This window comes from Melozone crissalis, unplaced genomic scaffold (genome assembly GCF_028551555.1).
Source record: "Melozone crissalis strain CALT ecotype California unplaced genomic scaffold, PUWL_Pcris_2 ptg000027l_1, whole genome shotgun sequence".
In the NCBI taxonomy this organism is placed as follows: Eukaryota; Metazoa; Chordata; class Aves; order Passeriformes; family Passerellidae; genus Melozone; species Melozone crissalis.
In genome coordinates, this window is record NW_026535805.1 from 55,448,969 (window position 1) to 55,462,809 (window position 13,841).

Consider the following 13,841-nt stretch of genomic DNA (forward strand, 5'->3'; position numbering starts at 1 on the left):
CAGTTCCATGTAGCCATGATAAGTAACTGCCTGCCACAGAAATGGATTCTGGAAGAGGAGATCATTTGGTTTTGGCCCTTTCCAGTTGCCTGTCCTTTTGGAAAGGGGAAGCCAAGGTGCTGTTACTCTTTTGTCTGTGTATTTCCTTCCCACCTGAGATGAAAGGAATGAACATGCACTGAACCTGCCTGTGTGTAATGCTAAGAAACAGGCACTGGGGAAAAAACAAAACTGAAATCTGGTTAGGTCTGTCATGGTTTTATACATCAGCACATATCTGAGCCATGAAACTGTACTGGGCAGAGCCACCACTGTGTCACCAGCTGTCACAAGAAATTAAAGGGAGCCTATTCTTTGGAAGTAGAAGGATTTCAGTACCAGTTATTTATAGAGTATGATGGTCTTGCAGTTAATAGCAACCATCACAGTGGCAGCTCTGACAACTGAAAAATGGGCATGATAATAATGAGATAATGATGAAATTTTGATAAATTTGTACTAGTTCCTGGTAACACTAAGACCATTATCTGGGAGTGGAACGTAAGTGATTTCTTTTCTGTACTTAGTCAGGAGTGCGTTTAAACTCTTGTTGATGAGTGTATACTTGCTGACTTGCTTATCTCACTTTTATGGCTAGAGTTTATAATTCCCTCTGTGATTTTTTTTTTTTCCCTCTTCTTAGTTTTATCATCCAGTGGAGAATGAGGTGAGATGAGTACTTGTGATGTCTAGCTCATGGTAGATAACAGAACTACCCTAGATACAATGGTTCAGATTCAGTTCTATTGAAAACATTCCCAGCACTCTCTCCCTGTACTTCCTCTCAGTTATATGGATGTGGAGATGCCCAGGCAGAGTCAATACTGTAGATGCAAGCGCAGTGTAGTAGATTTTTAGCTGAAAATAATTTTGACAAATAGCCCAGTGGTTTTTCTCAACTGCAAGGCCTGTGAAGTATTTGTACAGGGAGCAGGAACCTTATCAGCAGTGCTGACTCCAGTGCCGTTTATCAGGATTGCGCATGTAGGTTAAAGCTGGGTCCGTGAGTGAACGAGCGCGAGCATGAAACCAGGGACTGCCTGCACCTCCTGTTTACCCCAGCCCTTATCACAGAGGTTATAAAGAAGCTGTTCCACCTGAACTCGCTCAGATTATAAAGAAGCAGCAAGAAATACTACCTAGCTTTAATTGCTAAGGTGCCAGATACCTGAACTTTGCACATAACAAATCTCTGTTGGCTGCAACCTTTGCACGGCACAATAAATATGTCTGCTGCGTGGCACTGAGCTCAGGGAGTTAGTAACAGAAAAACAAAGACATTGCTTGAAATTAGTCATGTAAAATAACACTTAAATGCAGAAGGAAGCACTGCTCTACAGAAAATATATGGTCTAATTTGTTGAATAAAGAAATTAATAGAGGAAAAAAGTCTTTGTATTTCAGTACTGTTAATTAATATAAGCTTTATAGCAGTGTTTGAATTTTACTCAGGCATGAAAGTCAAATATAAATAAATAAAAAAAGGACCTTTTGCCCAGAAAAAACACTTAATGTATGCCAGCTCTAATGCTGGACTGATACCCTTTTTGGAAAACTAAAAAGGGTAAATAATGAATTGATAAACAGATAAATAATTCAAATTGTATTTTATCTGCTTTCACCTTAATTTTTTTTTTATCCCTGGGAAGAGCAAAGAAAATTCATGTGATATTTCAATAAATGTCACCTTTGCATTTTTCAGTCAAGTAAACAGACCTAATTTTATAGTTTTAGGAGTTGGAATTTTAAAGAGAGCTGCCCTGGGAAGATAATTCTTTAAGGCATCCAGGCAGCATATGTAAGTGGGATTGCTTGAAGTAGTGGCATAAATGTAAAACATAAACTGGTGTTTCCATTAGGTGCCTTTATGTATCACAAGATTCTTAAATGCTTTTGTAAACTGGCTGTAGCCATTGCTCTCTTTTCTTCGGGTTTTATTGTTTTAGATTGGAAAAACTAAGTGCAAGCTATTAGCAAAACATTATTCTTTAAAACAAAAAAAAAAAACCAAAAAAAACAGGTGTAAATTTCAGAAATATTCACGTTGTTAATTCCCAGTGTTCAAACTTATCTGGTATTGTGTAGAATACTGTTTATGGAGGTGCACTGGATTTGCCCAAAGCCTGAATTTCATCCATTTGCTCTCAAAGGGCAAGGAAAAAAAACACCTTTGGGTACATGATATTGAATGCAGTTAGGATTTTAAGCAACAGAGCTCATTAGAGTTGTTTATATAAATGTTATCTGGGCACCTACAGTTTTGTGAGTGCTTGTTATTTTAGTGAAAACTTAATTTGGTGCCAAAATGCTTTATGTTCCCTGAAGCATCACCGTCCTGGCTTCTCTGTTCAGGCTGTTTATGATTTCCAAACAAGGCATTTCAACCTCAGCTTCTCTGGGAGGTCAGTTCAACCAGTGGTCTCCCGGCACCTCTAACACACATAGACAGCATTTATTTCAGCACAAAGTACAGCAGTCACAGACAGTTTCATCCAAGAGTACAGCTGGAGGAAGCATCAGACTTGTGTATAACAGTCTAGAGATTTAAACCAACTGTCCAGGAAATGGGAGTTAGGATTTCCAGACTCTCCTCAGTCCATACATGCTCTATCTGACTTTTCTCAGCTTCCAGGTGACTGCTCAGCCCCTTAGCTGTTAGGCAAACATGTAATGCAAACCAGTTACCACTTCTCTTACTCAATAATTTAGAAAATGATTCTGAAGAAAATTTTATTTTTATTCAGATATTAGGTCTGTGTTGTAGCTCAGCCCTGCATTGCATGCTGTGTCAAAATTCTTACCTAGATAAGCAGTTGGGCAAGCAAAGAATACCAGGCTAAGCTTTGTTTCCTACAAAGGTAGGTAGCATTGACTAAAGAAGGCTATCTTTTGCCACCATCTTTTCCATTTCCAGGGAAGTGTTAGTAATAGTGATAGCATACTGATTCTTTAAATTAACCTTAGCTTAAAATACTAATTTTCATACTTAATCTTATTTGTTCTTTAGTGGAGAAGACACTGTAGCCCTTTTACTTTTCTAAGTGCGCAAAATAAAAGCAAAGAAATTAAAAAGAAACAACCAAAATAAATAGGGAAAAAACCAACCGACCAAAACAAAACAAAACTAAACCAAACCAACAAAAAAACCCACAAAAGAAAATAAGAGGAAACAAAATAGCCAAACCATGAATAACTAAACTTCCGCAGTGACAGCTGCCAATATTTCAGGGGTAAAAGGACAAGACACTTATTTTAACTATTATTCTAGCTATCTCTATTATGAGGAAGAGATAGGGGAATGAGAAATGGATTGTGATGCAGGTAGATACTCTAAAAAGGAATAAATCACTTCAGATGATCTGAAGATGCAACTACATTCACATCTTAATCTGGAGCAGCACATGCTCCTAAAGAAAACCCCCCCTTACTCTGCTTTGATTCACATCAGAGCTGTCTTGGGGTGCACAAACTAGATTCCTTTGAAATGAGATTAAAACAGGAGTGCACTTTAAGACCTCCAGTCCTTGCACTGTCTGTGGGACCAGATAAAAACTGGTCTGAAGTGTGCAAACATGCCTGCTTATGGCTGCTGAGTCCCCAGCATGGGCAATTCTGCTCTGCATGGTCACTGCTTTGAGTATGCAGCACTTGCAGGTGAAGGAGTAGAATGATAAATGCCCAGGAAGAAAGTACATATTTCTAATGTCTATAATTGAATCTCAAAAGATTTGTCACATCATGTCCAAGAACAGGAGGCTGAATAGGATCAGTTAATCTCAGGACTTTTTCTACTTTTGTGTTAGGCACCACATAAGTCTGCACCTCCTTATTGTCAATGTGTGGTACAAATCCAAGGTTCAGTTTCAAAAGAGTAACATTTTGAAAGATTAATATGAAGTTCTTTCTATCTTTAGTATTTGTTGTACCTCACATAATTTTTTTCCTGTTAGGAATGTGATGACCATTTTTTACCACTTGTGCAGTTTTTAGGAGTAGTACATGTAAAGTGCAGATAGAGCATAAGGATTGCAATCAAATTGTGGTCCACCAAAGAAATCCCTGAGCAAAATACTGTATTATTAAAACAAAAAAACTAAATATTAGTGTTCAGCTTTTAGCTCTGATAAATACTCAATATATACTGGCTTCAGAAGTTATTTCATGTTAGCTAAGCTGATCTTGCTGTTGACATATATATGCTTAACCCTATGGAGATGTGAACTTAACCTGACATTGAGTTGCATTTGCTGCAAGCTGGGAATGAGCACAGGGAGAATTACTCTGGTAACTTGGCTTTTCAACCAAACCCTCATTCTAGTCCTAGTGGATAAGCATTCAGTCATATGAGAAAACCTTACAGCCATGTATGTTGCATATTATTTCCTTAAGATAATAGGGATTTATATGCTTTATGATTCACTATAGAGCAGTGGGAATGGTTCATGATCTAAACTTTATTAAGCTGCAAACCCCAAGATTTTGAATCATCAGAACTAGTTCTGCGATTTATGTTTAACAGACAATACTTCCTTTCCACCTCTTTGTAGATAGAATAGTGTGGTACTCACTGGCACTCATAGAAACAAATGGTTAATGGTGAGGATAGCAAAATAAGCTTTGTAGAAACAGTGGTCACCAAATAAATGTTTAACTAAAATAAATTTGCCCTAGATTTCTTTGGCAAAATAACCAGGACGCTGAAAAACACACAAAAGTTTTCCCAGCACCTTTCATTCCCTTTTCGTGGAAAACAATAGTTTAAAATTCAAGAAAAAGTGTTCCAGTCTCAAAACACTTTGCTTTCTATTAGTATGTTTTCATGAGAAATTCTTCTTAAGTCTGTAGAGAATTTTCTAGGAAAAGTTTTCTGTCTTTAGAAAATATTTAAAAGCTCATCAAAAACATGGGGAACTTCAGTTTGAAAGAGATGAGTTCAGTGTTTTGCTTTGGGTTTTTGGGTGAGTTCTTAAATTTTGGTTTCATTTTATGGTTTTGCTCCTTTTTTTTTTGTGATGCATCTTTAAATATTTGTGGCTTCTGCATAGTGTTGTAAAGGAGCAGAAATGCAAATCCACCACTGGGAGGGTCCATGGCAACATGGCACATAACTGCTTTAGGCAGAGGATTCTGTAATCCCAATAGACTCTGAGTGTAACTTTGGGCCAAAAACTGTATTTCAGTAGCCTTTACCTGCTGTCACCTGTTTGGTTTGAGAGGCTCAATCTGAGCATTTTTTGTACCAACCCTTGTCCAAGTCAGAGATCTGTTAGTGTGCTGATAATACAAAAATGGAGAAACTGGGATTTTTTTGGCTTAATCTCTTCCCTTAGCAGATTTTTTTAATGGCTAAGTAATGAAATCTTACAGGCCTGAAAGGTTCTTGAAGGCCCTTCCTAAGGCGAGCTGTATTGCTCTCTGTGAACAAAAACTCAAAGGATGAAATCCTGGCTCTCTCATAGTTGATGGCAAAACTCCCATTGACTTCAATGGGGATAGGATTTCTTCCAAAGTGCATGGAGTATTCCCAGGTCCAAATGTAAGCACACCAGCTTATTAATAAATGCACAATAACACAGCAAGCCAAAGGCAGTATAAATACCTCAATGGGGTGTGATTCAGTTTAAATGCCAATAACAGACTTACTTCTGGAATCTGTGAGGGATCCAGATGCCACAGCTGAGATCTCTCACGTTCAAACATCTGGATTCACTGATTGCTATTCAAAAGGAAATAATTAATAAAGAAAAAGTGGCAGAGTGGTGCTATATATCTAATGGCACAGGACTTTATGGTGATTACGAGCTTTTTTCTAATGTTTAAGTAAGTGAGAACTGGATTCCTTTTCTGCAGTCCTTACTCTACCTTTTTCCAAGAGAAAGTGAAAAATAACAACTGGAGTTAACAGAGTGCATATGAAAATGTCAAAAAGTTTTAAAATTGCAATTGAAAAATACAAGAGAATATGAGTATTTTAATTAATATATTTTTCATATTATTGCTATCTCTACAAAATAGCTGGCATTTATGTCTATGTTTGAGTTAGAGATGAGTATCCTACTATTAACTGCTTTATACCAAAAAAACCCCAAATCATATATGGTCTGGGGCCATCTTTCCTGTATGGAGTTAACTGAGGCTTAGGGCAGTGGTCTGATCATTTTCTATCTGCTTCAAAGGAGCACATTTGCTAATTAATTTGATTCAGATGCGAAAATTGTCTTATACAATAGTTGAAATTGCATGTTAATTTTCAATGTCTCTTATCAAAGAAAAGTTTTGAAATTGTTCTTTCTGCCTGTAAGTGCCACAGAAAAGATATTTCATGCCTGAGAGAGAGAGAGAGGGAGCAAAAGGGAGAAGTCTTTTACATAAGCTGTTTTTTCTGTTTTTTTCAATCCTATCTTTGGAGACTGGTGACCCTAACCAGGGGATGCAGCAACAACCTTTAACAGTGGTCTGATAAGCCTGTGAAGTAATCACCTTTTGTCTAATCATTTCCACCACCATCCTGTAATGAAAGCATTTGCAAGGCAGGCAGCTAGTCAGTAAAAAATTTTCTTTGCACTCATTGCTACATGGTTTTTAGTTTAGGAAAACTATTTTTACCAGCTTGTATAATCATATATGAAATGTATCATACTAAGACTGCACTAGAAATTCTTACATGTTCTTGTGGCACAGGCCTTCAAGCAGAACTCATTTTTATACTGCAGGTATCAAACACAAGCAAATGCTGACTTCCTCTCAGTTGTAATTTATGTTGAGTGGAGAACGTCACACATGAACTCTGTAGTTTTTTACAGTGAGTTTTATATTCAGTTTCTTCTTTTTTAATGCCTTTGTTATCTGTTAGGTTAAAAAGTTTATGCTGTGTTTACTTTGATCTTTCTTCATTTTATCCCATGTACTTTGCTCCTTGAGCCCTTCCTCAGACTGAGCCCAGCTTGACATATATTCTGTGTGGCAAGGCTGCAGAGCATGGAGATGATCTTGAACTCAGTGATCGTGGTTCTGTTCTCAGGCAGAGGCAGCCCAGGCAGAGCTCAGGGCACCTTTGCTGCCAGTCAATCACCCAGCTTCTAAGGTGGGCTTTGCTGCTTTGTCAATCACCCAGCTTCTAAGGTGGGCTTTGCTGCTTTGTTGGCATGACTGGCAACAATCTAAAATTATCCCTCCCTCTATTTTACTGTTGAAATCGAGAATTGGTACTTGGATGGTAGCAAGACACTAGGAAATTAAAATCTTAGCAGATTTACTGCTAATGAAGCTGCAATAATTGCTGTTGTGTATTTCTTTGTCTGTAACTGCAGAAATACATTGAGCTAAATTGAATGCAGCTTCAAAGACAAAGCATTTTTGATGACACTGCTTGATTTCTCAGAGATATTCCATGGAAGCAGCTGCTGCTCTGGCCATGAAGCAATTGCTCTAAGCCTGTGCCTCTCTCCAGGGTTTCACATGAACTCCCAGTAAACACAGGACACACATTTCACATGCAGTGAAATGGTATGTCAGGAGTTATTACCTTTAAGCAATTTCATACACTTGAGGAAATTTCACCATTGTGGCTAAAAACTAATTTATTCCACAGGTTTTCAAATACATTAATGAACAAAAAGCATCTCACAAGCGCCTTTTAAAATGCACCCAAAAAAAAGAATAAATGTATCACTGAACATCCAAACATTTGGCCGAAGAAAGCCAAAAGTTTTTCAAAAGGTTATTTTTTTTAATTATAATTTTTTTTAAATGTTAAACTTCTAAGTCTGTAATAAGTATTGGAAGCTGATTTTCATTCAATCAACTTTGTAATCAACTTTCTAAAATTTAATGGAGGCTTGATTCTGAAAAAAATCTCTGTAGTGCTTATTTTAATTGGTTACCTCTGCGCTCATATTTAGAGCAGTTAGCAGCCTCGTTTTAGTTACTACAATCTTTCAAAATCCTTCCCATCATTGCCTTTTATGAGTTTGTCTATGTTTATATCAGATATATGACTTAAGAATATCTGTCTTTTAACTGTGTCCATGACATAATGAGTTTTCCACAGTTTAATTTATACCTGTGTTAATGAAGCACAATGTACATGTTTTCCCCCCAAATAATCTGAATATCATTTCTTGGTTGACATAGGCAGCCAGCTGTACGCCAGTAGAAAATAAATCTTTTTTGATAGTAATTATCATGAGTAATGGCAGCATAATAGAGTAATACACACACTCACAATCCTGCATATGTGAGAGCAGTCACTAGTTTCTACCAGTAAAGTGTCAACATTAATTTGCAACATTTAGTACTTTATTAAGCTCTTTGCGTTGCCATCACATTTCCCAAATTATAACCAGAAAGATAAATTAAAGTTTTGTGGGAGTTTTGTGAATTCTGTTGTCATTGAACAGTTAATTGAAATGCCTTCTATTCCTTATAATACTTTTCTTGTCAAAAAATGGTATGGATTGTCAGGTGTATTCTAATAAGCAGTGATCCAGAAAGTTGGTTTTTTAATAAAATTTCTTAAAAATAAAAATTACCACTGAAGGGAAGAAAAAATTATGAGCACTTTGAAAGAAAGGGTGGCAAGGTGTGACTGTCAGCAGAGGTGGCTAAACCTTCCTGCTGAAGGGAGCTGGGATAATCCATGGGAATGAATCTCTTTAAATCCTGTTCACCACTTGCTCCAGACCTTATTAAATAGTTCAAAGGAAGTTATTTTAAATATTATTCCTCTTCATTAATTAATAATAAGTAATGTTTAATAAACACAGCGTTTCATGCAGGCAGTGTTCTTGGGAGCAGGCTGCCTGACTGGTTTATTAGATAATTTAGAAGAATAACATTGTCACATTTAACTAGATACCTTATTGAAAACAGCTGTTTTCTACCAGTTTCTGTCATTGTAGGAGAACAGGTCTATTTTAATATTGTTTTGCATTATAAAAGCATTTCTTTTTGTTGGAAATGGGATGAAAGCAATTTCTTTCATGAAGGCGAAATTTGACTAAAGACTTGGAGGGAAAGGAAAAACATGTCCAATTGTAGATCAGTTGGTCTGACAGAAGTCCTAGATTTGTTGCTATGATTGTGTGCATTTTTTATATATAACTGGTAGCCCTATCTACATCACTAATTGCAGAAACTATGGAATCTATATGTAAAGGTATAACAATCCTTAGGCACCTGATTTGTATTGATAAGCAGTTCTTGGTGCCTTTGAAATTATTTCTTTTTGTCTTCCTCTGTGGTTGTGCCTTCCCTGACATAATCATGAATCTAATAATGAAACATAAAAATTGCAATACTGGACTTGAGCATTTCAATGTCATGAACTTTATTAATGTCTGTTTTTCTCCATAGTTGTCAGCCATAGATATCCACAGTTTGTATTTTAGAAGCATTCCTGAAATCTTTGGTGTAGGTTGTTGGTAGGACTTTTTTTGTCTTTTTGCTTTTCTAAAAACCCATCAGTGTTTGAGGAAAAATACCATCTGATGTTGCAATGAGTGGCTTCACCTTTCAGGGTAATGTTTAACCGTAGGTGCAAATGTGCACAAACAGAAAAGCTTTTCTGTAAGAACTCTGTAGTTCTAGTTTAAGAAGCAGAGAATGTGTATTTTCATCATTCTCTTCATTATTTCTGCTTAGCTAAGTTCTGCAGCATTTCTGAAGAAAATAAATAAAATTGGAAACGACTATCAAAATCCTTAGGATCATAGTCCTGCTTCCTGTCACAAGCAACTGTGTTTTCTTCTGCTGGTCATAAATATATTAAACTAGGCTCTAAAAATGTTTAGGTTTGGTTCCTTCAATGCCACTGTTTTTCTGCAGAGGCTCATAAACTAATGCATAATTTCCAGTCTTCGGCCTTGATGTACCATTGTCTGCTTTATTTTGTGCCTGTAACACCACCATCCTTAAGCTTATATGGCTCCTCTCTCTTTCTGTCAATTTACAGGGATCAGTAATCACCCTGATAGATGTGTCAGGCTGCTTTCTCTCTTCTTAGAGAAAGACGTTTTGCTTCCATATTGATTTGCATGGTCGTTCCATTCCCATCTAGTTTGAATTCATGTTTGCTGAATATAAAGAACAAGAAGTGCTTATAGTGTTCTGCATGAAATCCCAGAAGTATCAGGAAAAATAAACAGTAATTATGATTATATTGTAGTGCATAATAATACCACCAGTACAATACTTTCATTTCCTCCTCTCTGCTCCTAAATGAATGACCTTTCCCTTTTTACTACAGAAACTGATTCCTAATATTTGAATTTAGTTAATTTAGTTCCTTCCTGGGCCACTTTCTGATCTCTTCCATGTTGACTATATCCTAGATCACAGAAAGATGTGATAGGATTCAGTCTCAGTTTTAGGTTTGCTCATTGGGCTGGGTTGCTCCCCATCTCTGATGGCAATGTCATTGTGAAGTATCTCTCTTTATCACTAGAAAGCATCACAGCAGTTCTGCCACTGTGTGTGCCCCAAGCTTTGATAGAGAGTTGAGTTTAATGCCAATTTAATTTTCCTACCAAGCTTAACAGTAGCTTTCTGTCAACTACTTTCTTCCTATCCTTCCTTTGCTGTTTTTTTTCTTGCAGCATTTATACATTCCCTCTGGAGTTTTGACACAACTCCCTTAACCTTCCAAGACAGAATTTTTTGCCTCTCCTGTTCTTAGTCATTGTTAGTATTCTATTATATATTTTTATATTTAAATGTTTATATTCTGTTGAAATATTTTAACAGTATTTGCTGACATTTTTGATATGATTTATTCAGTTAGGCTGGGAGTTCTTAATTTCAAGTTTTATCCTCTTGTTTAATATGGAAATTCTGGAGCAGTATTGCTCTAAAGAAATTACATTCTATTTCCATGTGCTGAAGATCAGTCTCTTAATTTGATTTTTTTTCCCTAACAATATTCTCTTTTCATAAATGCTCGTTGTTGGCTGACATCGTTGGCTCTGATTCCTAGAAATTCATAATCTACCTATTTTCCTTCCCTTTTCAAGTTTTTATTCTCATTTTTAATTAAAATTCTCTGCAATTGCACTAGAAGAATTACTGGAAATAACACTTTCTTGACTGTTTTCCCTAAACTAAACTAAATAGAACTGCTTTAGTATGAAACCAGCAGAATCATTGCTTTCCACTTACCTAAAAATTAATAGAAAGTTTTCCAGGTTTCCTCAATTTGTATCTCATATCCCTCATTTTGTTTAGCATTGCATATTTTTGTTCACTGCCTACACTTTGATGACAAAATATGATGATTTGATGGCTTATTGACTAATTCTGGGTGAGCGGCTTCCCAGGTTTTTTAGATCCAGCCTCTCCCAGATTTGAGAGGAATTGCAGCATTTCTCCTCCCTGCTTTTCTTTGGTCCTTGGGTGATGGCATTCCATTGCAATTCTCTGTATATTATCTTCATGTATCCTTGGACTCTCCTCTCCCAGCCTACACCTACACTGGGAAACTAAACAAAAGCCTTACTTTTTTGACCCTTACTTTTTCTCATGGCTAAATACAGAATCAACAGCAGGGTTTAGTACCCAGGCACTATTGCAGACTTCTCTCCTGTCAGGAATCATTCCCAGTACACATCTTGCATGTGAGCATTTCATGTCAATGAGAGGATTTAAGTTGATGGACATGGATTGTGCTATGACCCTTTGACTCTGACCCAGAAAATTATCCTTGGCCCATTTTATGTGTGAGCTCATTTTTTAGGTACAAACAAACCCAACTGTCCTCATCAACCTTTCCCCCTGTTACTAGTTTAATTTCTTGTTTTTGCCAGACACTTTCTGTTTGTGTCTTTCATATTGTCCACTACAGCAAATCTGTTTGTCAAAGCAGTCTTTCTGTAGCAAAGGGTGTCTGAATTTCTCTTCATGCAAGTTACTATCTGCATTTATGGGCATCTTTAGGTGTGTGAATATTTGAGCATCATATCCACTCTCCTAAATTCTGTGTTCCATCCCTACTTGAACACCATCTTTCCACTCTTCTGATATTTTTCCTCTTATATTCTGCTTTTTCAAATATGTAGCTTCATCCAAGTAGTCATCCAGAGATAATACACCTCCTAGCTTTCTGGACCCACTCTCTCCTAACCATCATCACCTTCTCTCTATGGACCCAAACTTTAAAGAAATAGGAGGAAAATCACATCCAAAGTAACCTGTTTGTAGACTATTTGACTGCTGACCATTTGGTGTTTCAATCTAATCCTACTTCTGTGCTTTGGCTGAGTTGGATGTCCATCAGCAGTCATTAAAGGCTGAAAATTTCCAGCACTGATTGACCTAAGAGCTGGTAAGCCCATGTGTAAATTCACCTCAGAATAATATTTTTACCAAAGTGTAAAGTCATGGGAAAATTTAAAGCACTTTCCCAACATAAATCTCAGGCAACTGAAATTCAACATTAGGCTTGATATTAATCCCATGAAACTGAATAATAAAAATGCTACCTATAAATTTTAAGCACAACTTCAATTTCAAATACTTGGAGAAGTTTAACATTCTCATATTTATCTCCTTTAAACTCTATCATCCATCAACAAGTAACTTCATTCTACCCTCCACGTTCTCCCTCAATTCTACACTTTTGAATGCATCAGGAATTACTCCACTTAAGCAAAAAAAACAAATGTCCACCTATGTAAGCCTGTTAAGTGAAAATTCTATGTGAGGATGCAGCTGAATCTTTTAAATTTATTTTCCAGCCCCACCACAATCAGGCCTTATGAATTACTATTTAGACTGAAAGATTTTTATCGAATATAAAGTAGACTTACAGAAACAGCTACACTCTTTCCACAGCAATGTAAGGTCATTCTGAGAGGTATGCTGGAAACTATTAGAAGGAGCTATAGAATTACCTTGCTCTGAAGGGAAATTCTTAGTTCATGTACTTAAGCATGACAGTTTGGACCATTTCAATACTGTTATCTGTGATGTAGGTGTGTGCAGGTAATAGAAATATTTACATTTGTACTCTGTGGAGATCTAAATGTTTAATCAAATGAGTACCTAATGCTATCTGAGCTTCCTTGTGTTCCTCATCAATGGCAGCTATTTTATAAACAAGTGATATTAAACTTTTGATGTGGCAACTGGAAACCAGTCAAGATCCTCTAGGATATTCATTTATTTAAGGTCTTCAAGTTTGCAAATACATAAATTGCATGCTTTCTGTATTCTTGCATTGCTGTATGCACCTGCTTCAGTATCTTTAGGCTGTATTCAGATCACCAGCTCAGTCAAGAGAAGTCTTCTTTTAGGTCTTTGTGAAACACTACTTCACAGTCCAACCAGAATAGGACTTCCAGGTGGTAAGCAAAACCAGAAGGTACATTGATAAACATATTTAAACCTGAGATCTCAAAAGCTACCTGTGGGTCATACTTATTCTTCAGTTTTGTTTAATTAGATTAGGTTTTACATTCAGATATATTGCAAACTTTCTAGTTCATTGAATGCAAAATTGAAGGCTTGTGTATCTAATATACTTTCATCCATGGTGGATTGTCTTGTTTGAGCTTCTCAGCTGCTAGCTGAGATGGCTGCAAATCTTCTGTAAAATTCATATATTGTTTCCAGCCACCATACAAGTGTCCTTGATAGCCAAGGAGCTAAAAATACATTTGGCTGGCCCTGTGTCAGGAATGGATTTCACATACAGGCACCTTCCAAATGTCTTCAGTACTGCAAGAAGAGTAGACCTGCAGTGCTTCTAATTGGTTTGTGTGCCTTTATCTTAGTGCTTCTTATCTCTTCTTCAAACCACACAATTAGAG